Source organism: Cibotium barometz, chromosome 41 (genome assembly GCF_041138505.1).
Source record: "Cibotium barometz isolate CiBa-2024 chromosome 41, ASM4113850v1, whole genome shotgun sequence".
Lineage (NCBI taxonomy): Eukaryota > Viridiplantae > Streptophyta > Polypodiopsida > Cyatheales > Cibotiaceae > Cibotium > Cibotium barometz.
The window spans coordinates 39,963,857-39,989,977 of record NC_141086.1 but is presented as its reverse complement, the minus strand read 5'-3'; positions in this window follow the sequence as shown (position 1 = coordinate 39,989,977).

Sequence of the window (26,121 nt, the reverse complement as noted above, 5' to 3'; positions counted from 1 at the left end):
GATAAAATGGTGATGGGATCTGCAACCCCCATAGCTGCTGTTACCCCTGAGAGTTTATCCAAGCCAGCTGCCACAATTCCTAAGATAGATGGGCCGATGGATGAGCTTATCAAGGGTATGCGTGATTTAAAATTAAAGATGTCCAGGATCGAAGAAAAAGGTCTACCATTGGGACAGGCTTCTATGCAAAGGCCTCAAATCAAAGAAGGGTTTACATATAGATGCATATGGTGTGATGACCCAGAGCATGCAAAGAAGGATTGTACCAGCTATAAAGAAGCTCTTAAAAATCAACTTGTGTTCTTCAAAGATGGGAAAATCCATCTTACAGAGACTGGTCTTCCGCTGAGTACAAACTTTGGGAAAGGAGGGATGAAAAAGCTGGTAGAGGATATGGTTGCTAGTCATGCCATTTCTATGGTCGAGGCAGCAACCTATGGATTAAAGGTTGGTCAACAAAAGCAGGGGTTTGAGAATGATGAGGATTATGAGAATGAGAATTTTTGGCCGTCAACAATGGAATTAATTGCATCAAGGAAAGTGTCAAAGCAAGCTTTGCATGAGGCAGGTGATTGTATACGCCTTGAGACTGGCTGGGAGGAGCCTGTGGATTCTTTATCCATTCATGCCTATATTGCCAAATGCCAAAATAATGAGGCACAGGTAGAGGAGAAACGTAAAAGGGAAAATGAGGAAGGAGGGCCATCAAAAAGAGTTACACGTGGAAGTGAAAAGAAGGATCCTGGGCCATCACATATGCCTCCACAGCAAGGCAGACCTCCACATGATGTTTCAATGGAAGAAGTGCCAGTTAAAATGAAGGAGAAGGGTAAAGGGAAAAGTCCACTCTACAAGCTTCAATCTGATATTGAAGTTGCAACAGATCTCAAAAAGGTGCTTGAAGAGAGAATTCTAAACAGCAGGGTGGAATTCACACTAGGGGAAGTCTTGGGGATTGCAAAGAAAGAATTTCATGATGAGATAATTGATATTATACGAAGAAAAAGGCAGTCCATAATTGAATCTATTCCATCACAAGGGGAAGCAAGCACTTCTAAGACTCATGGTGTACAGGTACAGAAAAAGGAAGAGAGAGAAAATGTGGTGGAATGTAATCACTCTGCTGATGGGGCACGACAAGTGCGTTTTGTGGAAGAGGATGACGAAAAAGAAGTTCTTACAAAAAGTCATTACTCCAGGAGCCATTGGGCAAGAGCCACCACTGAAACCCTTGTCAAGATAGGTGATTTGGAAGAGCCATATGTCGCTCTAATTGATCATGGGTCTGAAATAAATCTTATGGCTAAAAATCTCTACAACAAATGTAAGTGGCCAATGGATGTGGATCATGGGTGGATGATTAAAGCAGCTAATAATTCATCTGGAGAGCTTTATGCAGCATGTCCAAATGTAAGGGTAACTATAGGGGATGTGAAGGATGATCAGAATTTCTTTGTTCAGGAGATGTCATCGTATCCCCTCATTCTTGGGCAACCCTACATTACAGCTGTAAGGATGGAAACAAAGGTTTTGGATGATGGTTCAGCTTATGCAAGAATAAGGAGTAAAGATGGCAAAAAGGCTGTTCAGTTTTTGACAGTTTGCATTAATCATGAAAGGAATCGTGAATTTCTTAGGGCACAGTCACTCCCAAAGATAAACAGAGAGTTTATGAATTACAGGGAGATGAGGGATTTTGGCCAGGTGCCATTGTAAAGCGGGATTCCAATGGTACAAGGGGAAATGAGTTCTCGCAGGACTCAATCAATGTAAATAGTTTTTCAGCAAATTTTCAGGGATTCTCCAGCTATGGGTCACTGGTTTTTGTAAAAAGCAAGGATTTAAAGCGTGGCATGCAAAAACATATACAAAATGAACAAAAAAGTTTTGAGCAGTGTGGTCTTTTGGAGAAGAATGAGTTTATTTCAGGGGTGCTTGATGAGGTGTCATTTATAGATACTATGGATGTACTTTTTGATATGAGAAGAGCATGCTTACTGGGTGGAAATGAAGTGATAAAGGTGTCATCTGTGGAGATGTATGATATAATCCAGGAATTTGAGGGGGTGGAATGTAAAAACATGAATTGTGAGATGGATGCTCATGTTGATACAAAGTACAAAACGGTTGCAAAAAAGGTGAAGCCAGTTGCCTTGCCCTTGCCACCAGGAAGCAAGGAGAAGATAGATGAAGCTTCTATGCAGCCAAATCTTAGAGATCCGAAGAAAATTGGGCATAAATTTACTCAAGAAACTCTGAAAGAGTTGAAGATTGGTGAGAGGGATTTTCTGTTGCCGGTTGAAAGGGAATGCTTTGAGGAGATGCTTGTAAAACATGGGAAAGCTTTTGCCTTTCAGCCGCATGAGATAGGCTGTGTTGATCCAAGTGTAACAGCACCAATGGTGATCTTTACTGTTCCACATGTGCCCTGGAACCTGCGGCCAATTCCAGTACCAAAGGCTCTCTTGCCAAAGTTGATGGAATTACTAAAGAAAAAGATCAGAATGGGAATCTTGGAGCCTTCATGTGCCCCATATTCCAACAGATGGTTTACTGTACCAAAGAAAAATGGGACATTGCGCTTTATTCAAGACATGCAACCTGTAAACAAAGTCACAATCAGGAATGTGGGAGCAGGTCCAATTGTGGATGAGTTTGCAGAAGCATTTGCAGGGAAAGCTATATACTCTATGGGTGATTTGTATTCGGGATATGATCAGTTCCAGCTGGATATGCAAAGCAGGGACTTGACCACAATGAGAACTCCTTTGGGATTAGTAAGGATGTGTACCTTACCACAGGGAGCCACTAACTCAGTGGCACATATGATGAATGGAATGAATAAAGTCTTACGGGACTTCATACCACAAAAAACTATGCCATTTTTGGATGATGTGCCAATAAAGGGCTGTGAGGAGAAAGACAAAGATGAGAATTTGGATTCAAAAGGGTGCCGCAAGTTTGTGGCAGATCATATAAAGGATTGTGACATGATTCTATCCAGACTTGAAGAAGTGAATCTTACTTTATCTGGGCAAAAATCAGTGTTTGGGGTTGGTGAAGTGCTAATAGTGGGACATCTTTGTAGTACTAGTGGACGCCGTCCTTGTCCAGCCAAGATAGAAGCAATACAAAGAATGAAGGAAATATGCATTAATGTTACAGAGCTGAGGAGATTTCTTGGAGCGTGCATCTTTTATGTTATTTGGATCCCACATTATGCACATGTAGCAGATCCTCTTTATCAGCTTTTGAGGAAAAATCAAAAATTTTTGTGGAGTGCAATACATATTAAAGCTATGCGGAAGCTGAAATATTTGCTCCAATCATCACCCATTTTGAGAAAGGCAGATTATGAGTGTGGCAGGCCTGTGATTGTTACAGTTGATACTAGTCCTACTGGGATTGGATGGGCAGTAGGGCAAGATGATGAGGATGATCATAGGTATGTAATTAGATTTGGAGCAAAGGTATTAAGCTTTCGGCAGCGAAAGTATCCACAGATCAAGAGAGAATTATGGGGGATTGTCACTGCTCTAAAATGTGAAAAAGAATATCTTATTGGGGCATCTGTACTTGTGGAGACTGATTGCTTGCCACTTCTTGGGATGATAGCAAGTTGTACCACTCCAGATATTGCTATGCTTAGGTGGATTGCTTATATCAAGTCACTAAATCCTGAGTTTGAGCATATTGCGGGAAAAGATAATCCAGTTGCAGATATGCTATCAAGAGCCAGGTATGAAGATGAGAAAGAGATGATTAGTGACATTGATGATGTGGGTACAAAGTTCTATACTACAGCATATGCAAAGGGGGATCATATTTGCTTATCAAATGCACTTGAGTCTTTTATTGAGGAAATATATGAAGGAGATTGGTTGCTCATTGGTCAATATTTGAGCACTCTAACAAGGCAAGAAAATTGGTCTGACTCAGAATTTAAGAGGATCCGCAGAAAAGCATATGGATACTTTCTAAAGGATGGGTATCTCTGGAAACATCCTAAACAGAGGAATGCTATGCCACAGAGAGTCGTATGTGATAAAGAGACTCAAGGGAAGCTTGTGAAAGAATTCCATGAGAGTCTCTGGGCTGGGCATAGAAGTGTGTGGGCCACTTTTACCAAAATAAAGGAAAAATATTGGTGGAGAGGAATGTACAAGGATATTTCCCAATATGTGGAAACATGCATAGTATGCCAAATGTACTCAAATGTGAGGCATCGTGATGGCTTACAACCAACTTACCCACCTGCCATGCACTACAAATGGGTAGTGGATCTAGTTACAATGCCTTTGGGAATTTGGCAGATGCGGTATATAGCACTTGCAAGAGAAGATTTGACAAATCAGGTAGAAGGGCGTGCCCTTAGAACAAAGAGTACGGAAACAGTATGCAAATTTCTCTTGGAAGATGTGATCTGCCGATATGGTTGTGTTGGGAAAATAACAGCTGATAGGGGAGAGCTAGATGTTGAAGAAGCAAGGGAATTCTTCTCTAGAATTGGTATCAAACTGTCTCTAACATGTGCTTACAATCCTGAGGGCAATGGGAAAAGCGAGCGAGGACATCCTCCAATCATTAAAGCTTTGGCTAAGGCATGCAGAGAAAGGATAAGAGTGTGGCCAAAGCTGCTACCATATGCCTTGTGGGCTGACCGTACAACTCATAGCTCAGTGACAGGATACATGCCTGCTGAATTAATGTATGGTCAGAAGCCAGTGATGCCAGTTGAAGAAGTAATTCTAACTTGGAATGTATTGCCCTGGGTGGAAGGATTGAGCAGAGATGACCTCCTTGCATTGAGAATAAGACAGTTGGAGAGGAGGCCTGAAGATGTAGAGCTTGCTAAAGCTCGCTTGAAAGATGCAAGGCTGAAAAATAAAGAAAGATTTGATAATAGACACAGACTCCGGCCAAAACCTATTGAAGAAGGTGATTGGGTTCTAATGTATGATAGTAGCCTTGACAACCAATTCACTGTTCAAAGAAAATTTGCAAAAAGATGGTTTGGCCCTTACATTGTTAAACATGTGCATGGGAATGCTACGTATACTCTGTGTGAACTTGATGGAACAGAAGTAAAGAATCTTGTGGCTGGTAAAAGAGTTAAGATATTTAAAAAAAGGCATGATGGTGATCCTTTTGATTCACAAGAGATTCAGGATGAGAGGCTTGACAGTGGGAGTATGGATATGATTGAAGAGGAAGAGGATAATCTTCCTGGAACTGCAGAAGATGAAGACGACATCCAGTTATATGTGGACCTTGATGATGATTTGGCACATACCAGAGGATGTGCAGGTTTAGAGGGGGTGGATGTCGTGCCATGGCACGTCTAAGATATGAAACCGTCCATGTGAGGCCGTCAAATACACATCCAGATGCATAGGTTAAGTGCCATGACGAGTCATTATATGATGCCATGTACATATGTTCATATTGTATATGAGGTTCAATAAAACAAGCTGAGGCTGAGTCAGATTTAGGGGTTTTTTGTATATGAGTATGAAGGATGATGTTTTTGCTGTTACTCAGAGCTCATGGGCAAGTTAGAAGCATCCAGATATATATGATGGCATGAGGGCATACCAATGCACAAAGGAATGTATTTATGAAGGCATGGGGAAATACTTGAATGAGTAAATGGGGATTCTATAAATCATATAGGCCGACATGATAATTTATAAACTATGAAGGTGTCAAGAGAAATGGAGACTTAATGAGTATCACAGTGCCGAGGAGTTCATTGAATGTCTTCATAGGTGTGAGAATGCTTTGGGAATCTTGAGTTGTGCCAAAGCAGGGAATTCAAGGTATTATTGGCTAAAATGCCTTATGGGCTTGTGTCATGCTCTCCAAAGCAAGTGTGCCTACAGTGGTGCAATGGTTTTGTTTAGGGATGATGTTGTGTGTATATCAAGAGTCACATGCATTCTGGTTTTCCTTTATGGATGATAGAAGTGAATATAAGGTTATGTCTTACTATTAGACTTCTAACCTTAATGCTAAGGTTAGAAGAAACATATAATGGGTGGCATAACCTTAGTGTTAAGGTTAACAAAAATATTGGAGATTTTCTGGAAATCGGGCAGTTTTCTTTCTATGGTATGTATAGCTGGCCGCCGAGATCGCCGCGGGGAAAGGGAGAAAATGACCGGAAAGAAACGTCGAATGCAGAGTGAGGAGGAAAGATATGCAGCGTGGACGAACAGCGTCGTGTTGAACCAGTGCTTTTAATCTTCAGAAAATATAAACTATATGAGCTTTGTAGGTGCTAGAATTAGAGAGTAATTCTAGAGCTACATGATGATGTAATTATTGGGAATTCCAATTTCAAAACTGTCTGCAGCGATGCTTCTCCAATCGATTTTCCCTCGCATAATCGGCGAGCTGCTTATGTTTGGAAAAAACAAATTAAAAGATCCACGTGTACACATTGTAAGTTGAGTTTTCTTTTATTAACTATTCTCTTAAACTCACTCTATGTGAATGGAGAAAATCGTGTATTTGATACATCAAAAAGAAAACGGAGAAGAATAGAGAGATCATGGGAAAAAGGCTAAGGAATTCGGAGCCTGGAGGATTATGAAAAATACTTTGAAGTTGAGGGTAATTTGCTTTATTTTCTTCTCATATGGATTTTGGAAATCATGAGTATGTCAAAGCTATGCCAAATGCTATTTCTTTTGCTTGTGAGATGTTAGGACAATAAGGCAGGTTTTCAGGTGATAAAGTACATCTCGAAATAATGGTTTTGAGGGCACTGGATGTAATGGATGTAACTGGCCACATGTATATTGGAAAAATTAGAAAGCCTTGCTATGCTCACAAGTGAATGGTTCAAAGGATTTCATGCAATTCTGTGCAATCATCTGGATGATTTCAAGGATGTATTGAGGCAAGTTGACACATGTATTTGTCTTTGGAAATAGTGATGTTCAATACTCCTTGGGAAATCTTGTACGTGAAATCCCTTGTTGGATTTAACATTCACTCTCACAGCTAGAAGTTTCGTACTTTCCTGGCTACTCCGCACACTTCACGACAACGTTGGCGGCACAGTTCATTCGTCCTTGAGGTGGCATTCCTGTTTGCATTGAGAGCAGAACACATTTTTAAGAAACTTTGAGATTTTCCTAGTTTTCATTTCCTGCATTAGCTGCTTCACTTGTAGTGTAAGTTCTCCGAGACTTATTTTTACCCTCTTGCATATTTCTTTTTGTTGTCCTTTCTTTTCTTCACTGCCATTAGGGTGTCTTGTGACGTGTCACTTGAATCACCCTCCTCAGTTGTGACACTTTTCTCAGGCTTCCTGTAAGGTTCCTCCCTTCCAAGATGAGAGAAACACTTAAGATAGTCCGCTAAGTCTTATCTTGGGAAAAATTTCCTATTCATCGACACCTTCACCCTGCAGAGATTCAAGGATACGATTTATAGGTATGACCTAGCTCTATCCCGCAGGGGGAGCGTGATTTTCTAAACATCAAATCACCGATAGGGTAATCGATCATAAATTGGGCAACTACTAGACTTGATTTCTAGGGACAACGTTTTTTTCCTCATCTTATGCAAGGCACAGCCGCTGGCCTAGTCTTCTAGAATAGAGTTGCCCAGGAACCTAATTATCTAGCGTAGGCTTTCACTTAATCTGTTGGAAAGCTACCCGACTAATCGGGTCCACCCGTCCGTAGGATGGTGCCGTCAGGGCATTCCATCCTCCCACTTTCCACCCTACTCACGCATCAATTCATTTTCTAATTAATCCTACCACACTGCTCTGATACCAATTGTAAGGTTCCTCACTTCCAAGATGAGAGAAACACTTAAGATAGTCCGCTAAGTCTTATCTTGGGAAAAATTTCCTATTCATCAACACCTTGACCCTGCAGAGATTCAAGGATACGATTTATAGGTATGACCTAGCTCTATCCCGCAGGGGGAGCGTGATTTTCTAAACATCAAATCACCCATAGGGTAATCGATCATAAATTGGGCAACTACTAGAAACACCATATTGGGGAATATGGAAATTTCCCACAAGTTTGGGACACGTGGTGAAAAGTTTGGATTAACCATAACTTGAACACCACTAATCCAAAATGAGCGCTTTATATCTCTTTAGATTCCATTTTTCAAGCGCTTTCCAACGATAGGTCATATGATAGGGTTTTGAGAAACTTACAAACATGTTATCCATGTCCCCTTTTTTAAGTATTCAAAAATTGGAATTGGAAAATTCCCAAATTCACTAATATGGTGTTTAGACTTGATTTCTAGGGACAACGCTTTTTTCCTCATCTTATGCAAGGCACAGCCGGCAGGCCTAGTCTTCTAGAATAAAGTTGCCCAGGAACCTAATTATCTAGCGTAGTCTTTCACTTAATCTGTTGGAAAGCTACCCGACTAATCGGGTCCACCCGTCCGTAGGATGGTGCCGTCAGGGCATTTCATCCTCCCACTTTCCACCCTACTCATGCATCAATTTATTTTCTAATTAATCCTACCACACTGTTTGACATAAATAAACATATTCCTTAATTAAGGTCCTTTTTCACAAGGTTCGTTAAAACAGCCTTCTTACACAATACAATCATACCAAAGACAAGATGTAATTATATAAAAAGTTTATATATGAACCAATTCCATACAAGCCAAACTGGCCCTCTTATTCTTATTCTGCCAATGATCTAGAATTCGGCCTTCCAGCCTCTACATGCTGGGCAAAACCCTACGGGACCATACACCTCATCGTCGCGCTGGCGAGGACTCAAGCCGGCCTGTCGCCCTCTCAGGCTCCATCGATCGATCCTCCCGCCCCTCAGAGGGATGTCTGCACACTAGGGTGGGCTTATTTATCGCACTAGCCTGGGCCCTCAGAACTAGGCAGCCTCATAATCTCTCGCCTCAATCGGCGATCCTTATTCTCCCAAAGGTATGAGGGATACCTTGGGCCATTCCCGAGCTTTGCTAACGACACCACCCGGCTACACAAGCACGGAACGGAGTTAGCATTGAAGCCAAAAAAAATCTTGAATTCTAAAGATAACATCTTCAATGCAATTTACTAAATATTCATATTTCATGAAGATAACAATTTCAACGCAATTTATCGAATACAACATCACATAATTCATAACTTCATATAATTTTTATGTCGTCATTTTAAGAGGAAAAGATACCATTCATTAACACTAATTTAAGAAAAATCTCTTCTTTTTAAAAATTAACCAAGCTAACCTGGCCACCGTTTCCTTGAGGGGCTTGAAAAGGGAGGACTGGAGCCGCGTTGGGCGCATCTTCCCCCATTTCGTTGTTACGCGCTCCTCTTGAGGCAATATTTTGTCGTCTCCGAGATGAGGCCACCTTAGGTGTCGCCTTGTAGAGCTCGCTGGTGCGATCGAAATGCTTCAGTCGGATCTGAATTGCGAGCTCGTTTGCTCACCGTATGAGCAAAAGAATATGGCGCACGAACCCTCGCTTGAGTCAAAAAACCCTTACTAAAGTCTACGCAAATGGGGGGGGGAATTGTGAGATGTCCTTAAGGGCAAAGGCAAAAATGTGGAGAGGGTTGGGAGGGGTTGCTGCAAGCCTCTCTGTAAGTCTATTCACACGGGGGGAGGGGGGAGAAGAGTTAAGGACACTGGCTCTTAGCAAGAGGGGGATGGAGGAAAATTGGCTTATCTGAAAAGAGCCAAATGAGGGGGTGTGAGAGGGGTGGCTGCAAGGGCGGCTGTACTTGCAGCAAGTACGCTACATAGGACGGACGGCGGTACGGACAGGGTGTATGCTACACAGGAATGCGTGCCGTCTGAGGAGCACCCCGGGGGTTTATATAGCAGAGGGGTGAGGTACGGGCGCTGCGCAAAGCAAGGAGGAAAGGACGGTGTACCTTCAAATGCTATGGATCAGTGGCCTGCATGGGTCTAGGGGAAAGGTACGGTGTCGGTTGTCCGTGAAACGAGTGGTACGCATGTACCTTATCTGGTCTGGGGCAGCATGGGTGTCCACGTAAGGGTACGCGTGGACCATACAGTGGGCGGCCATCCTTTGGTTCTAGGGCGGTCATTGTACGGGCACCCTAGTAAGTCTGTACGGACCAAATTTTGGGACGGGGTACCCAAATTTGGGACGCTTGCCTCGATTTGCGTGTACCGCCCCGGGGGCGAAATTTTTTTTTGTCCGGGAGGTTCTCCTGGTCGCAGGGGTTCAGACCATTCGTCAATCGGACGTGCGGTCGTGCATTTATTAAGGTTTAAAGGTCGCCATTTTTTAACTAAAATGATTGAAATTAGCGTATAGGCTTGATCCGGTGTCCATTTTGGATGCTGTAAAATCCTATATTAGGGTAAAATCGCACGCAGATTCCAAATTTGGGCTCAAAATTTGAAGATTCTAAGTAGAAATAACTCAAATAATAAAATCATTGATAAAAACTCATAATTACATGGACATTTCTTTATTAGTGAAGATGGGTACGTTACATCCTTCCCCCCTTAAAGAAATCGAGATGTCCTCATCTCGTCATGAATTGGGGATAATCCTTTAAGAGTGTAGCTTCATCTTCCCAAGTTGCATCCTCTTCAGGGTAATCTTTCCACTGAACTAGATGTTCTACAAGAGTTCTATTTCGGAGTTGCCTTTCCCTAGAATCTATGATGCTACTGGGCTGTAATTCAAGGACTCCTTGAGTAGGGATTACAACTTGTTCATCATCAAGAATATGATCGAGACTGGGGACATATGGTTTTAACAAACTTACATGAAATACATTATGGACTTTGATATGGGCTGGGAGTTGGAGTTTATAGGCACTTTTACCTAGACACTTGATAACTATATAAGGACCACAATACCTAGGGCTGAGCTTCTTATATTTCCCGAGTGATAGAGAACTTCGTTTGGGTCGGACTCGTAGAAGAACTCTATCTCCTTCCTTGAAGATCCTTTCAGACCTCTTGTTGTCTCAGCATAAAGCTTTTATCGATCTTGGGCAGCTTTAATATCTTTTTGGATTGCCTTGGTTTGTTCCTCCATTTCTTCGAGCATTTTTCTGGATGCCTCAACTCTTATGGTTGGATCAGAGAAATTTAGAGGAGACAGGCATTCTTGCCCATAGAGTGCCTTGAATGGTGACATCCCTATGCTTTGATGATAAGATGTATTGTAGGCAAATTCTACCAGAGGAAGGTATTGAATCCACCTTCTCGGTTCCCGTCCACAATATGCTCTGAGAATTTCTTCAATTACTTGATTGACTCTCTCAGTCTGGCCATCGGTCTCTGGATGGTAAGCTGTGCTAAGCAAGGTTGAGTTCCCAGGGCTTGAAATAAAGACTGCCAGAATTTTGAAGTGAAGTCAGAATCCTGATCACTTACTATCCTTTTTGGGAGACCGTGAAGTTTGAGGACTTCCTTGATGAATATTCGAGAAACATCAGAAGCTTTGAAGGTCTTCTTTGCTAGTATAAGGTGAGCTACTTTGGTAAGTAAGTCCACTACTACTAGAATGGAGTCATATCCTCCTTGAACAGTGGGGAGACTTGTGACAAAATCCATACTAATGCACTCCCACTTCATTTGCTAATGGTTGAAGTTTTCCAGGCATCTTGACCCTTTCAGCTTTGATCCTTTGGCATGAGAGACATTGCTTCAAGTACCGAAGCACATCATTTTTCAAGCCTGCCCAATGAAAGCTCCTTCTTACAGCATTTAATGTTTTTGCATAACTTGGGTGTCCTGCAGCAGAGCTATCATGAGCTTCATGGAGGATTAGTTTCTTTAAAGCAGGATCTTAGGGGATACATAGCCTGTGATTGAAGTAGAGGCTTCCTTCATGAGTGGAGTATCCCTTGATTAGATTCTTCTCTTTCTCTGAATGTCCCCCTTCTTCTACTAATTTTTTTATCCTCTAATAATCTGGATCATGAGATGAGACTTCTTCCACCTTGACCAGTATGGGATTATTTGGCATTGAAACTGCATTCAAGAAAGATTTGCGGCTAAGTGCATCTGCTACCACATTATCTTTCCCAGGGCGGAATTTGATGTCGAAATCATATTCTTGTAGAATTTCAACCCATCTCCTTTGCCGCATGTTGAGGTTAGACTGGGTGAAGATCCACTTTAGACTTTTGTGGTCAGTTACAAGCTAGAATTTGCCTCCCAAGAGATAATGTCTCCATAATTTGAGGCAATGAACAACTGCTAAGAGCTCCAAATCATGGGTGGCATAGTTTGCTTCATATTACTTCAGCTTGTGGGAAGTATAAGCGATTGGTCTTCCTTCTTGGCCTAAGACACCACCAAGTGCTAGACTACTAGCATCGGTAACCACTTCAAACTCCTTGGAGAAATCAGGAAGCTTTAAGACTGGGGCAAAAGTAATAATGACTTTCAGCTGATCAAAGCTGTTTTGATGGATTGGCAACCACACTATTTTGCAATCCTTCTTAAGAAGGTCCGTCAAAGGTGCAGCTACCAAGGCATAATCCTTGATAAAAATCCTATACCAACCCGTGATTCCCAAAAATCCACGAACTTCACGAACTGATTTAGGGGGTGGCCATTCTAGAATATCCTTGTCCTTGGCAGGGTCTACTGAGATGCCATCTTTGGAGACGATGAATCCAAGATACTCAATTTGATGAGTAAAGAAGGTACATTTGCTCTTCTTGGCATAGAGTTTGTGTCTGCGCAGCAATTGCAGAACTCTACGCACATGCTTCTCATGCTCTTCCATTGATTTGGAGTAGATTAAGATGTCATCAAAGAAAACAAGCACAAATTCATCCAAGTAAGGACGGAATATATCTTGCATTAGGCGGTTGAAGGTTGGAGGAGCATTGGTTAACCCGAATGACATTACAGTACACTCATAGTGGCCATAACGGGTATTGAAGGCTATTTTGGGTATATCTGCTTCCTTGACTTTGATCTGATAGTAACCAGACCTCAAATCTATTTTTGAGAAGACTTTGGCCCCATGAAGCCTATCAAGAAGTTCATCGATGCGAGGGATAGGATACCTCGATAATCTATGCAGAGGCGGAGAGTCCCGTCCTTCTTTTTTTGGAAAAGAACAGGTGCTCCCCAAAGGAGAGCTACTGGGGCGTACAAATCCTTGTTCAATGAGTTGGGAAAGTTGCTCCTTAAGTTCAATGGCTTCAGGAAGGGACATTTTATAGGGAGTTTTTGAGACGGGTTGAGCTCCAGGGATCACCTCCATTTCATGGTCGACTTCTCGAGGAGGCGGTAACCCTGTAAGCTCGTCAGGGAAGATGTCAGAGAATTCTTGGAGCCAAGAGGGTTCTGTCTCCATACTAGGTTCAATGACTTTGTTGAGTTTGACTAAGAAAACTTGCTGAGCCTTACGTGTTCCCTTGAGAAGATGTTTTGCCTTGACTACCCTAGACTTAGGTTTTCCTGTGATCCCGTGAACAGATATTACTTGGCCATGCTCATTTTCAAAAGTGATACTCCCCTGGTTACAATGAATGCTAGCTTTGTTCGCAATTAACCAATCCATCCCAAGGATTCCATCATAAATTCCTAGTGGCAAGACTCTAAAGTGACCATGAGTTTGCTCATTACCCGGCTCAAAATCAAGGTTTCCTATAGAGTGGCGAGATACTACTTCTTTCCCACTGGCTAACTCTACAATCATTTTTCTAGCTGTTTTTTGACTCAAGTTTAATTTTTGCAAGAACCTAGGAGAAAGGAATGAATGGGTACTGCCACAATCAATCAAAAGCTGAAATGGCTTACCGTGTGGCAGGGGTTTGGATTACACCAAATTGTTTTTTTGGACCTTGGTGTTCTACTGCCGCATGGACGGTGGCGCGCTCTTCTTCAACCGTTTCCAAGGTCGGTTCTTCACTTATAACATAGGCAGTTCTAGCAACTATTCCTCCGCGGCCTCTGCCACGGCCACTGCCTCTTGCACCTTGGTGGGTAGGGGTCCCACGGCCTTGATTTCCTCTGTTACCTTGGGGAAATGATGTTGCCATCTTGGGACAGTTGGCTCTAAAGTGTCCCAGCTCATTGCACTCAAAACACAGAGGGCCTTCTCTCGAAGAAGCAGCATACGAGCGGGGGCAAAAGAGTTGCCTTGTCGCCCTCTGTTGTAGTAGGGGAAATTCTGTTGAGGTTTCTTGTAGGGTTGATCTTTAAGGTTTGCCTCAGGGTAAGATCTCTTTTGATTCTTCGGTTTGTTAGCCTTCATTTCTTTCACAAGGGGCTTTGCTCATATGAGAGCATCTTGTAATGTGCTTGGCCTCATTACTTCAAGGTGGGAATCTAGGGGTTCATTTAGCCCTTGGCAGAAACGAGCCACTTGCTGAGAAGTAGTCATAGCTGGGGCATACTTCCGAAGGGTAATAAATTTGGGATAGTAGTCCTCAAGAGTTAAGCTGCACTATCTAAGACTAAAAAACTCATTCATCTTTATGGATTCATGGGATGGAGGAAGATATCTTTCCTTCACTGCCTGCTTGATGTCTTCCCACGTTTGAGAATGCTCGGTGACTTCCTTGTCACGGCACCACTGTTTCCACCAGAGTTTAGCATCTCCAATGAGGCGAAACCGTGCGAGCATAGACTGATTTGCTACTCCAGTACCGACAGCAGAGAAATAATCGTCCATCGCCTCAATCTAGACTTCAGCATCCTTCTCAACCTTTGAACCTTCTCCTTTAAAGGAGGGAGGTTGCATTTGCTTGAGCAGGAGCTTCTTCTCCTGGGTATCAGTGTAAAGCGCATTGGGAAGTGGAGGGTGGTCGTCCTGGTCATCATTGTAAAAACAATTTTAAGATTACAAGATTCATATTTGCACAACGCTTAATTTTTGGAGAGTAAAACATTGAAATTATTTTATTTCCAAATACTTACAAGGACAAGTTTTATTACAAAGATCTGAGACTAATATAATTAGTCTCATTTGACATCAAGGGGAATTCCTAGGCTTGACTATGACATAAGGGTAGAGCGGTCCACATAGGTGAAATATGGGGGTTCCGCTATAGTTTCTAAGACTCTAAAAACTGATGGTAAGTGTGGTAAACTCTCGATTGGGGTAGATCCCAACACCGCTACTCTATCAGCAGGTAAGACCTGCATCACTTTGTCATACACCCAATGGTCCTGAGGTATGCGAACCCCATCTATAGTCACCGAGGTGTCGGCCCTGGGGGTGCCGACGAACCAAAATAAGCGGATCATCTTCAGCTTCTCAATCCAACGAATCCGCTTAAGGTCGGTGGTGAGGTTCCCAATCTGATCTGCTCGGATGAAGAAGTATCTCGGCCCACGACTCCAGAAATCTCTACCCCATCCTCTTTGAATACGAGAGAAATGAGGGAGGGATATCTTCTCTAATATCTGTACCATGGTGTCGCGGAACTCAAAATTCGAGGAGTGACTAGCAGTCTCGAAGATGCATTGGAAAACTAGAAACTTGGAGTAGGCATCTTCCTCTTCCTACAATCATTCAACATTAATTCAACTTATTTGTTTTAGTAGGATGTCTTTACTAATTAGCATTATGCTAGGTAAAACATTTATTACAAAACAGTCCTTAAACTGCAATTCCTAGGAGCCAAACCTGGCTCGGATACCAATTGTAAGGTTCCTCCCTTCCAAGATGAGAGAAACACTTAAGATAGTCCGCTAAGTCTTATCTTGGGAAAAATTTCCTATTCATCGACACCTTGACCTTACAGAGATTCAAGGATACGATTTATAGGTATGACCTAGCTCTATCCCGCAAGGGGAGCGTGATTTTCTAAACATCAAATCACCCATAGGGTAATCGATCATAAATTGGGAAACTACCAGACTTGATTTCTAGGGACAACGCTTTTTTCCTCATCTTATGCAAGGCACAGCCGCTGGCCTAGTCTTCTAGAATAGAGTTGCCCAGGAACCTAATTATCTAGCGTAGGCTTTCACTTAATCTGTTGGAAAGCTACCCAACTAATCGGGTCCACCCGTCCGTAGGATAGTGCTGTCAGGGCATTCCATCCTCCCACTTTCCACCCTACTCACGCATCAATTTATTTTCTAATTAATCCTACCACACTGTTTGACATAAATAAACATATTCCTTAATTAAGGCCCTTTTTCACAAGGTTCGTTAAAACAGCCTTCTTACACAATACAATCATACCAAAGACAAGATGTAATTATATAAAAAGTTTATACATGAACCAATTCCATACAAGCCAAACTGGCCCTCTTATTCTTATTCTGCCGATGATCTAGAATTCGGCCTTCCAGCCTCTACATGCTGGGCAAAACCCTACGGGACCATACACCTCATCGTCGGCTACTGGCGAGGACTCAAGCCGGCCTGTCGCCCTCTCAGGCTCCATCGCTCGATCCTCCCGCCCCCCTCAGAGGGATGTCTGCACACTAGGGTGGGCTTATTTACCGCACTAGCCTGGGCCCTCAGAACTAGGCAGCCTCATAATCTCTCGTCTCAATCGGCGATCCTTATTCTCCCAAAGGTATGAGGGATACCTTGGGCCATTCCCGAGCTTTGCTAACGACGTCGCCCGGCTACACAAGCACGGAACGGAGTTAGCATTTAAGCCAAAAAAAATCTTGAATTCTAAAGATAACATCTTCAATGCAATTTACTAAATATTCATATTTCATGAAGATAACAATTTCAACGCAATTTATCGAATACAACATCACATAATTCATAACTTCATATAATTTTTATGTCGTCATTTTAAGAGGAAAAGACACCATTCATTAACACTAATTTAAGGAAAATCTCTTCTTTTTAAAAATTAACCAAGCTAACCTGGCCACCGTTTCCTTGCTGCAAGGGCGGCTGTACTTGCAGCAAGTACGCTACACAGGACGGACGGCGGTACGGACAGGGTGTACGCTACACAAGAATGCATGCCCTCTGAGGAGCACCCCGGGGGTTTATATAGCAGAGAGGTGAGGGTATGGGCGCTGCGCAAAGCAAGGACGAAAGGATGGTGTACCTTCAAAGGCTATGGATTAGTGGCCTGCATGGGTCTAGGGGAAAGGTACGGTGTCGGTTGTCCGGGAAAGGAGTGGTACGCATGTACCTTATCTGGTATGGGGCAGCATGGGTGTCCACGTAAGGGTACGCGTGGACCATATAGTGGGCGATCGTCCTTTGGTTCTTGGGCGGTCATTGTACGGGCACCCTAGTAAGTGTGTACGGACCAAATTTTGGGGCGGGGTACCCAAATTTGGGGCGCCCGTGTGAGATCCCTGTTCCCACCGCGCAACCCATTCGGGGTACTAGCAGCGGAAGTAGCACTTCTTGCGCGAGGCAGGGTCCCACACTCGGGGCCTCGTCCACGGATATCCGGACAAAAGACTAATCCGTCGGTTTTTCCAAAACCAAACCCAGAAAAACTTCCCTTATCCGGAAAGCACGGGCGATTCCTCCAGGATAACTTTTTACTCTAACGTAGTCAAGACCATTAGTGGTCAAACTGATCCGACTGCACCTATAAAGATACTCAGTCAGATCAAGGAAGAAACTTGCACTTGGATCATTGGGATCAACGCTTTTTTCCCCATCAAGAGGCACAGCCGTTGATTCCTATCCATAGAACAATTACTATCCGGGACTTACTTCATCTATCGTAATAACAGAATTTGAGTCTCGATTTACGGATCCATCAGTCCAGCCTAACCCCATCTGATCCCATGGGTTAGCCAACCGCCCAACCACTGTAGTGATGGGATCCAATTTGGAATTTGGTTAGGTTTTGTCCCGGGTACCAAGGAAAAGAGTTCCAAGGCCCCCTAGCCGGAAGTTCATGCAAACATAAAACTAGCCACACCACTTACACACCCAATATGAAATTGCCTTTTTCTTAGCATCAGCTAACTTTAAAACAATCCTTTAATGAAACCATAGTACCACTGATCACAATCTTCCAATTTATCCGGTTGATTCATAATTTCCCATCATTCCTTCATCAGAGTATCTATGGCATCATTGGCAACTAGAACGCTCACCACCTGTCCACACAGGGGCCTTTTCAATAGTTCCTAGCCCATAATACTCGGCAATATAATCACTTATAAAAATCAAGATGGACTCTCGTTGAAGATCAGCAAGATCAACCAACAGATCCATATAAAGAGCCATGGACTCATCCATTGAAGACTAGCAAGGTCAATCAACCAGATCCATGCCCGGTTTCACAAAACAACTCTTACTCCTTGTTCCAATATCTTCCTCGACGCACGCGTGGGTATCCTAGGCGACCCAGAGCCCGAGCACCGTATGGTCAGCACCCTCTAGGATCCTTCGCAGGTGACCTAGCGCTTCACTCATAGGCCGCTTCCTTGGTCCCTCATCCACCGTACCGGAAGCTCACCATTTTAATCGAACCGAGGCTGGTCAAGACCTCGGCCGACCTTGCTACGCGAGACGTCCTCCATTGACTCTCCGTCAGCAGTTGCAAATTTATCAGTTAGGTCTCCACGACCTTAATCACAAGACAGTCAAAATGCTTTCCCAGCATTCTTGACATAAAACAGCCATTTACAAACAGCATTCACAAACAGTTTACAAATACAATTTCTATATTAACTCTCATTTTTCCACATTATCCCTCATATAATCCACATTACTTATTCCACATTCCATTTATATGTGTACTCATCCAATCACATCATTTTCCATCTCTTCACTTCAGATTCCTTCACATCACATATCATAATTTCACATCCATATCCACATCTATACATCCACATTCACATCCATACATCCACATCTACATGCTTACCTCCATTTTCACATCCTCATTTATACATCCACATCCCATATCCACATTCATACATACACATCCATATCCACATCCATACATCCACATCCACATTCATACATCCACTATCACGTCCTCATTCATACATCCACATCCACATACATACATACATCCGCATTCACATTCCCATTCACATCTATACATCCACATCTACATCCACATACATACATACATCCACATCCACATTCCACATTCACATCTATACATCCACATCTACATCCACATTCACATACATCCACATCCACATTTCCATTCACATCTATACATCCACATCTACATCCACATACATACATACATCCACATCCACATTCCACATTCACATCTATACATCCACATCTACATCCACATCCACATTTCCATTCACATCTATACATCCACATCTACATCCACATACATACATACATTCCCATCCACATCTTATCACATCTTAACTCATCTTATCACATCCTAACTCATCTCATAGGTCTCTTATCACATCTTAACTCATCTTATCATATCCTAACTCATCCCATAGGTCTCTTATCACATCTAACTCATCTTATCACATCCTAACTCATCCCATAGGTCTCTTATCACATCTTAACTCATCTTATCACATCCTAACTCATCTTATCACATCATAACTCTTCTCATATACATCTTATCACATCTTATCACATCTCATACATCTCTTATCGCATCCTATCCCTTCCCATATCTATTTATAGAATATAAGGGAATTCTTATATTTGATATAAAATTTCTTTACGCATCTAATTATGCATAAATTCTAATTAAGGATACTAACACTTTCGAAATAAAAATCAATCTTTTATGCATCTTCCTATGCATAAATTCATTTTAACTGAGAGTGACACTTTGAATTAAAATTCAATCTTTTATGCATCTTCCTATGCATAAATTCATTTTAGATGAGAATGACACTTTTGAATTAAATTCAATCTTTTATGCATCTTCTTATGCATAAATTCAATTTAGATGAGAATGACACTTTTGAATTAAAATCAATCTTTTATGCATCTTCTTATGCATAAATTCAATTTAGTAGGAATTGCACTTTTAGAATAAAAGAATTTCTCTTATGCATCTAATTTATGCATAAAATCTGTTTATGATGAAAATCACACTTTTAGTATAAAAATAACTTTTATGCATAACTCTATGCATGAAATTCGATATGCTAAAAGTAACACTTTTGATATAAAAATTTATCCATTATGCATACTTCTATGCATGAAAATAAAAATGATAAAAGTAACACTTTTGATATAAAAATTTATCCATTATGCATACTTCTGTGTATGTAAATAAAAATGATAAAAGTAACACTTTTGATATAAAAATTTATCCATTATGCATACTTCTATGCATGTAAATAAAAATGATAAAAGTAACACTTTTGATATAAAAATTTATCCATTATGCATACTTCTATGCATGTAAATAAAAATGATAAAAGTAACACTTTTGATATAAAAACTTATTCATTATGCATACTTCTATGCATGTAAATAAAAATGATAAAAGTAACACTTTTGATATAAAAATTTATCCATTATGCATACTTCTATGCATGTAAATAAAAATGATAAAAGTAACACTTTTGATATAAAAATTTATCCATTATGCATACTTCTATGCATGTAAATAAAAATGATAAAAGTAACACTTTTGATATAAAAACTTATTCTTTATGCATAATATAAAAATTCAATTTCTCCATGATTATAATGAAATTCTTTCAATTAATCTAGGATGATAATTCCTAGAATATGGTAGGAAGTCCTCTTTTTATGCTTTGAATGAAATTATTTTATGCGTAATTTTTATAAAAAATTTGCCATAGCTTCGCTGCTATGACTGATAAATCTAAATTTTTCTAAGGGATAAAGCTTATCATAAGGAAATAATTAGAATGGTCTCTAATTGGATCATCAATCCATAATGGATTGAATCATCAATATGCATAAACTAAAAGCATAGAAAAAAGCCATTAATTTGGCCTCAAGCATAGCTTAATCTTGGATTAAGGAAAAGCTTTATGAAAAGCTTCATTTGGATTGAGAATGGGTCATGAGTATGACCATTTCTTGAGTGAGAGAGAGAAATTACATAAAAACCATTAGAATTTAAACATAAATAGAAATTAACTTCAATAGCATTTATTAAATTATGTAACTATTCACTACTATTCACCAATTAACTTCAATAGCATTTAAAAAACCATACCAATTAAGCTTCTCAAGCTTGAGAGGGGTTGAGAAGAGAGAAACATTGAGAAATTATAGAAAAGATCAATATTCACTAATTACCTTACAAATTGCTTGATTCTTTGTTCACGGTAGAGGCCCCCAACCAATCAATTGGTTAAGTATGTTGATGGAGCCACTAATGGGGATTGAAGAAAGAGGGAAGCTCCAAAAACTAGTGAATTATTAAATGAATTCACAGTTCTTGGCTTAGGTGGAGTAGAGTAACGATGCATAAACACTATCTATTTTTCAACAAGGGGGAGGCTTCTATTTATAGGAAAAATTGAGCTCCTAACCAAACAAACTGATTCTAGAATTTTCCAAATCAGTTTGGTCAATTTTTGACCATTTTTAGGTCAGTTAAGCTAACTTTTTGGAACTAGACTTGAATGAGGAGAGAGGAGAGATGAAATATCTCAATTTTTATGAGTTTAAAACTCATTCAAGCATGTGAAATATGCACCTCCTTTAAAGAACTCTCCTTCCTTACATATGTGTCATAATGGAATCATTTTAATATTGCTCATAGTTTTTTACTAATAAACCTTGTACATTTTCAACTCTTCATCTTATGTGAAATAGGCACCTCCTTTAAAGAACTCCCCTTCCTTACATATGTGTCATAATGGAATCATTTTAATATTGCTCATAGTTTTTTACTAATAAACCTTGTACATTTTCAACTCTTCATCTTATGTGAAATATGCACCTCCTTTAAAGAACTCCCCTTCCTTACATATGTGTCATAATGGAATCATTTTAATATTGCTCATAGTTCTTTACTAATAAACCTTGTACATTTTCAACTCTTCATCTTATGTGAAATATGCACCTCCTTTAAAGAACTCCCCTTCCTTACATATGTGTCATAATGGAATCATTTTAATATTGCTCATAGTTTTTTACTAATAAACCTTGTACATTTTCAACTCTTCATCTTATGTGGGCATTTACTCATTTTTGGATACCCAAAATATCTCATATTTTTAATATTGCTCATAGTTTTTTACTAATAAACCTTGTACATTTTCAACTCTTCATCTTATGTGAGCATTTACTCATTTTTGGGTATCTTCTTTTACAAATTGGATTTATCTCCTCCCTACACATCGATTGATGCTATTGGCCCATAGGAACCTTAATTGGACCATAATCCAAAAATTTCTGAAAATCTAGACCCTTAGACTAAGGTCCTTTATACCCATTTCCAATAAATTCTAATTGCACATTGGAAAGTTCTTTTTGAATTTCTATTTCAGGGAAACTTATTTTAATAAGATGAGATAATTTTCTATCCAAAAATATTAAAAATCTGAATATTCTCTCTCTAGAATATTTTCTCTCTCTAGGTTAAAACAGTTAGAAACAAGGTCTTTATATTTCTGAAGATGGATTGATTATAGGGGAAGATACTAGACATCAAAAGGGGGGTTGGGGGAGGAATCTTACATTCTACCCCACTTAAAAAATGCGAGATGTCCTCATCTCGCAAACTGGGATAATTTCGCAAGATGCATGAATTATGAGACTTAGAGAAAAATTTAAATCAGGATTCACCACCAAGAAAAGTCTCAAAGAGAGCAAGATTCAAGATAAGAACAAGATTTAAACTTTATTCATTCTCGGAACTTATACAGTAAAGATAGAAGAACTCTTTACACTTCCATAAGCCCGTCCATCATATGATCACAAAAGCAGCACTCACAAGCTGCGCATGTATAAGGTAACTCATCTATGGGAATAATTCTGTTGGTTATTGCCGCACCTATCTCAGTGGTATGAGGTGATGTAACAAAAGGACCTCTGAGAGGTAAGCCAAAAACGGGGTAAAGACATATCTTCTCATGAGGAAGAAAACACGCCAGTAAGAAGACCCGCTTAGAAAACCCAAGATGTCTTGATCTCATGACGCAGTAGTATCGGGGACCCAAACCCAAGGCTTCGATAACCATGGCCAAGCGGACATTGTTACGAAAGTGCTGCTCACCCCAGGGTGTTACTCTAGTTATGTCTTGATAGGTCCGCCATTTGGTCTGAGCTACAGATGTTCCCAAGTGAGGAAAAAGTGAGCGCTCATACTGTTCAATAAAATCTTTCTTCACAGACTCACTTGCGTCTTGAAGGTGAGAAATCATCATGGATAAAACTAATTCCTGTTGCCAAGCCATGAAGGAGATTAAGAAGAAGGGAGATCGATGGAAGTAAGATTACTGTGAGCGACAGGTAAAAGTTACAACTTATATAAAGGAAGGAGTTAGCGTAACCTAGAAGCCAACGGTATCTTGCCACTGAAGTTTTACCGTCTTTCCATGATTTGGGTTTGGCACATATTTCTATGAAATACATTAAGAACTTTGAGATGAGGAGGTAAAAGAAGCTTGTAGGCTAAGTCATCTACTTTCATTGAACTCATATATAAAGCTCACAATATCTAGGGGATAAGTTCTTATACTCCCCAAGAGATAAAGAACTTCTTTTGGGCCGTACTCGAATGAAAACCAAAACCTTGGTATCCAAAACACCGATTTTCACTTCTGAACTCATTGTTCTGAATCCTTAAAATAGCGTGATTCTTGAAAAGTATTCTAGGGAGAGGGTCTTCCTTTTTTAAACAGAATCTTTCTTTTATTTTAGAGAGGGAATAATTATAAGATCAAAAAGGGAGATTCTTACTCCTGTATACCTCGAACTGTGAGATCCCTGTTCCCACCGCGCAACCCATTCGGGGTACTAGCAGCGGAAGTAGCACTTCTTGCGCGAGGCAGGGTCCCACACTCGGGGCCTCGTCCACGGATATCCGGACAAAAGACTAATCCGTCAGTTTTTCCAAAACCAAACCCGAAAAAACTTCCCTTATCCGGAAAGCACGGGCGATTCCTCCAAGATAACTTTTTACTCTAACGTAGTCAAGACCATTAGTGGTCAAACTGATCCGACTGCACCTATAAAGATACTCAGTCAGATCAAGGAAGAAACTTGCACTTGGATCATTGGGATCAACGCTTTTTTCCCCATCAAGAGGCACAGCCATTGATTCCTATCCATAGAACAATTACTATCCGGGACTTACTTCATCTATCGTAATAACAGAATTTGAGTCTCGATTTACGGATCCATCAGTCCAGCCTAACCCCATCCGATCCCATGGGTTAGCCAACCGCCCAACCAGTGTAGTGATGGGATCCAATTTGGAATTTGGTTAGGTTTTGTCCCGGGTACCAAGGAAAAGAGTTCCAAGGCCCCCTAGCCGGAAGTTCATGCAAACATAAAACTAGCCACACCACTTACACACCCAATATGAAATTGCCTTTTTCTTAGCATCAGCTAACTTTAAAACAATCCTTTAATGAAACCATAGTACCACTGATCACAATCTTCCAATTTATCCGGTTGATTCATAATTTCCCATCATTCCTTCATCAGAGTATCTATGGCATCATTGGCAACTAGAACGCTCACCACCTGTCCACACAGGGGCCTTTTCAATAGTTCCTAGCCCATAATACTCGGCAATATAATCACTTATAAAAATCAAGATGGACTCTCGTTGAAGATCAGCAAGATCAACCAACAGATCCATATAAAGAGCCATGGACTCATCCATTGAAGACCAGCAAGGTCAATCAACCTGATCCATGCCCGGTTTCACAAAACAACTCTTACTCCTTGTTCCAATATCTTCCTCGACGCACGCGTGGGTATCCTAGGCGACCCAGAGCCCGAGCACCGTATGGTCAGCACCCTCTAGGATCCTTCGCAGGTGACCTAGCGCTTCACTCATAGGCCGCTTCCTTGGTCCCTCATCCACCGTACCGGAAGCTCACCATTTTAATCGAACCGAGGCTGGTCAAGACCTCGGCCGACCTTGCTACGCGAGACGTCCTCCATTGACTCTCCGTCAGCAGTTGCAACTTTATCAGTTAGGTCTCCACGACCTTAATCACAAGACGGTCAAAATGCTTTCCCAGCATTCTTGACATAAAACAGCCATTTACAAACAGCATTCACAAACAGTTTACAAATACAATTTCTATATTAACTCTCATTTTTCCACATTATCCCTCATATAATCCACATTACTTATTCCACATTCCATTTATATGTGTACTCATCCAATCACATCATTTTCCATCTCTTCACTTCAGATTCCTTCACATCACATATCATAATTTCACATCCATATCCACATCTATACATCCACATTCACATCCATATATCCACATCTACATGCTTACCTCCATTTTCACATCCTCATTTATACATCCACATCCCATATCCACATTCATACATACACATCCATATCCACATCCATATCCACATCCATACATCCACATCCACATTCATACATCCACTATCACGTCCTCATTCATACATCCACATCCACATACATACATACATCCGCATTCACATTCCCATTCACATCTATACATCCACATCTACATCCACATACATACATACATCCACATCCACATTCCACATTCACATCTATACATCCACATCTACATCCACATTCACATACATCCACATCCACATTCCCATTCACATCTATACATCCACATCTACATCCACATACATACATACATCCACATCCACATTCCACATTCACATCTATACATCCACATCTACATCCACATCCACATTTCCATTCACATCTATACATCCACATCTACATCCACATACATACATACATTCCCATCCACATCTTATCACATCTTAACTCATCTTATCACATCCTAACTCATCTCATAGGTCTCTTATCACATCTTAACTCATCTTATCATATCCTAACTCATCCCATAGGTCTCTTATCACATCTAACTCATCTTATCACATCCTAACTCATCCCATAGGTCTCTTATCACATCTTAACTCATCTTATCACATCCTAACTCATCTTATCACATCATAACTCTTCTCATATACATCTTATCACATCTTATCACATCTCATACATCTCTTATCGTATCCTATCCCTTCCCATATCTATTTATAGAATATAAGGGAATTCTTATATTTGATATAAAATTTCTTTACGCA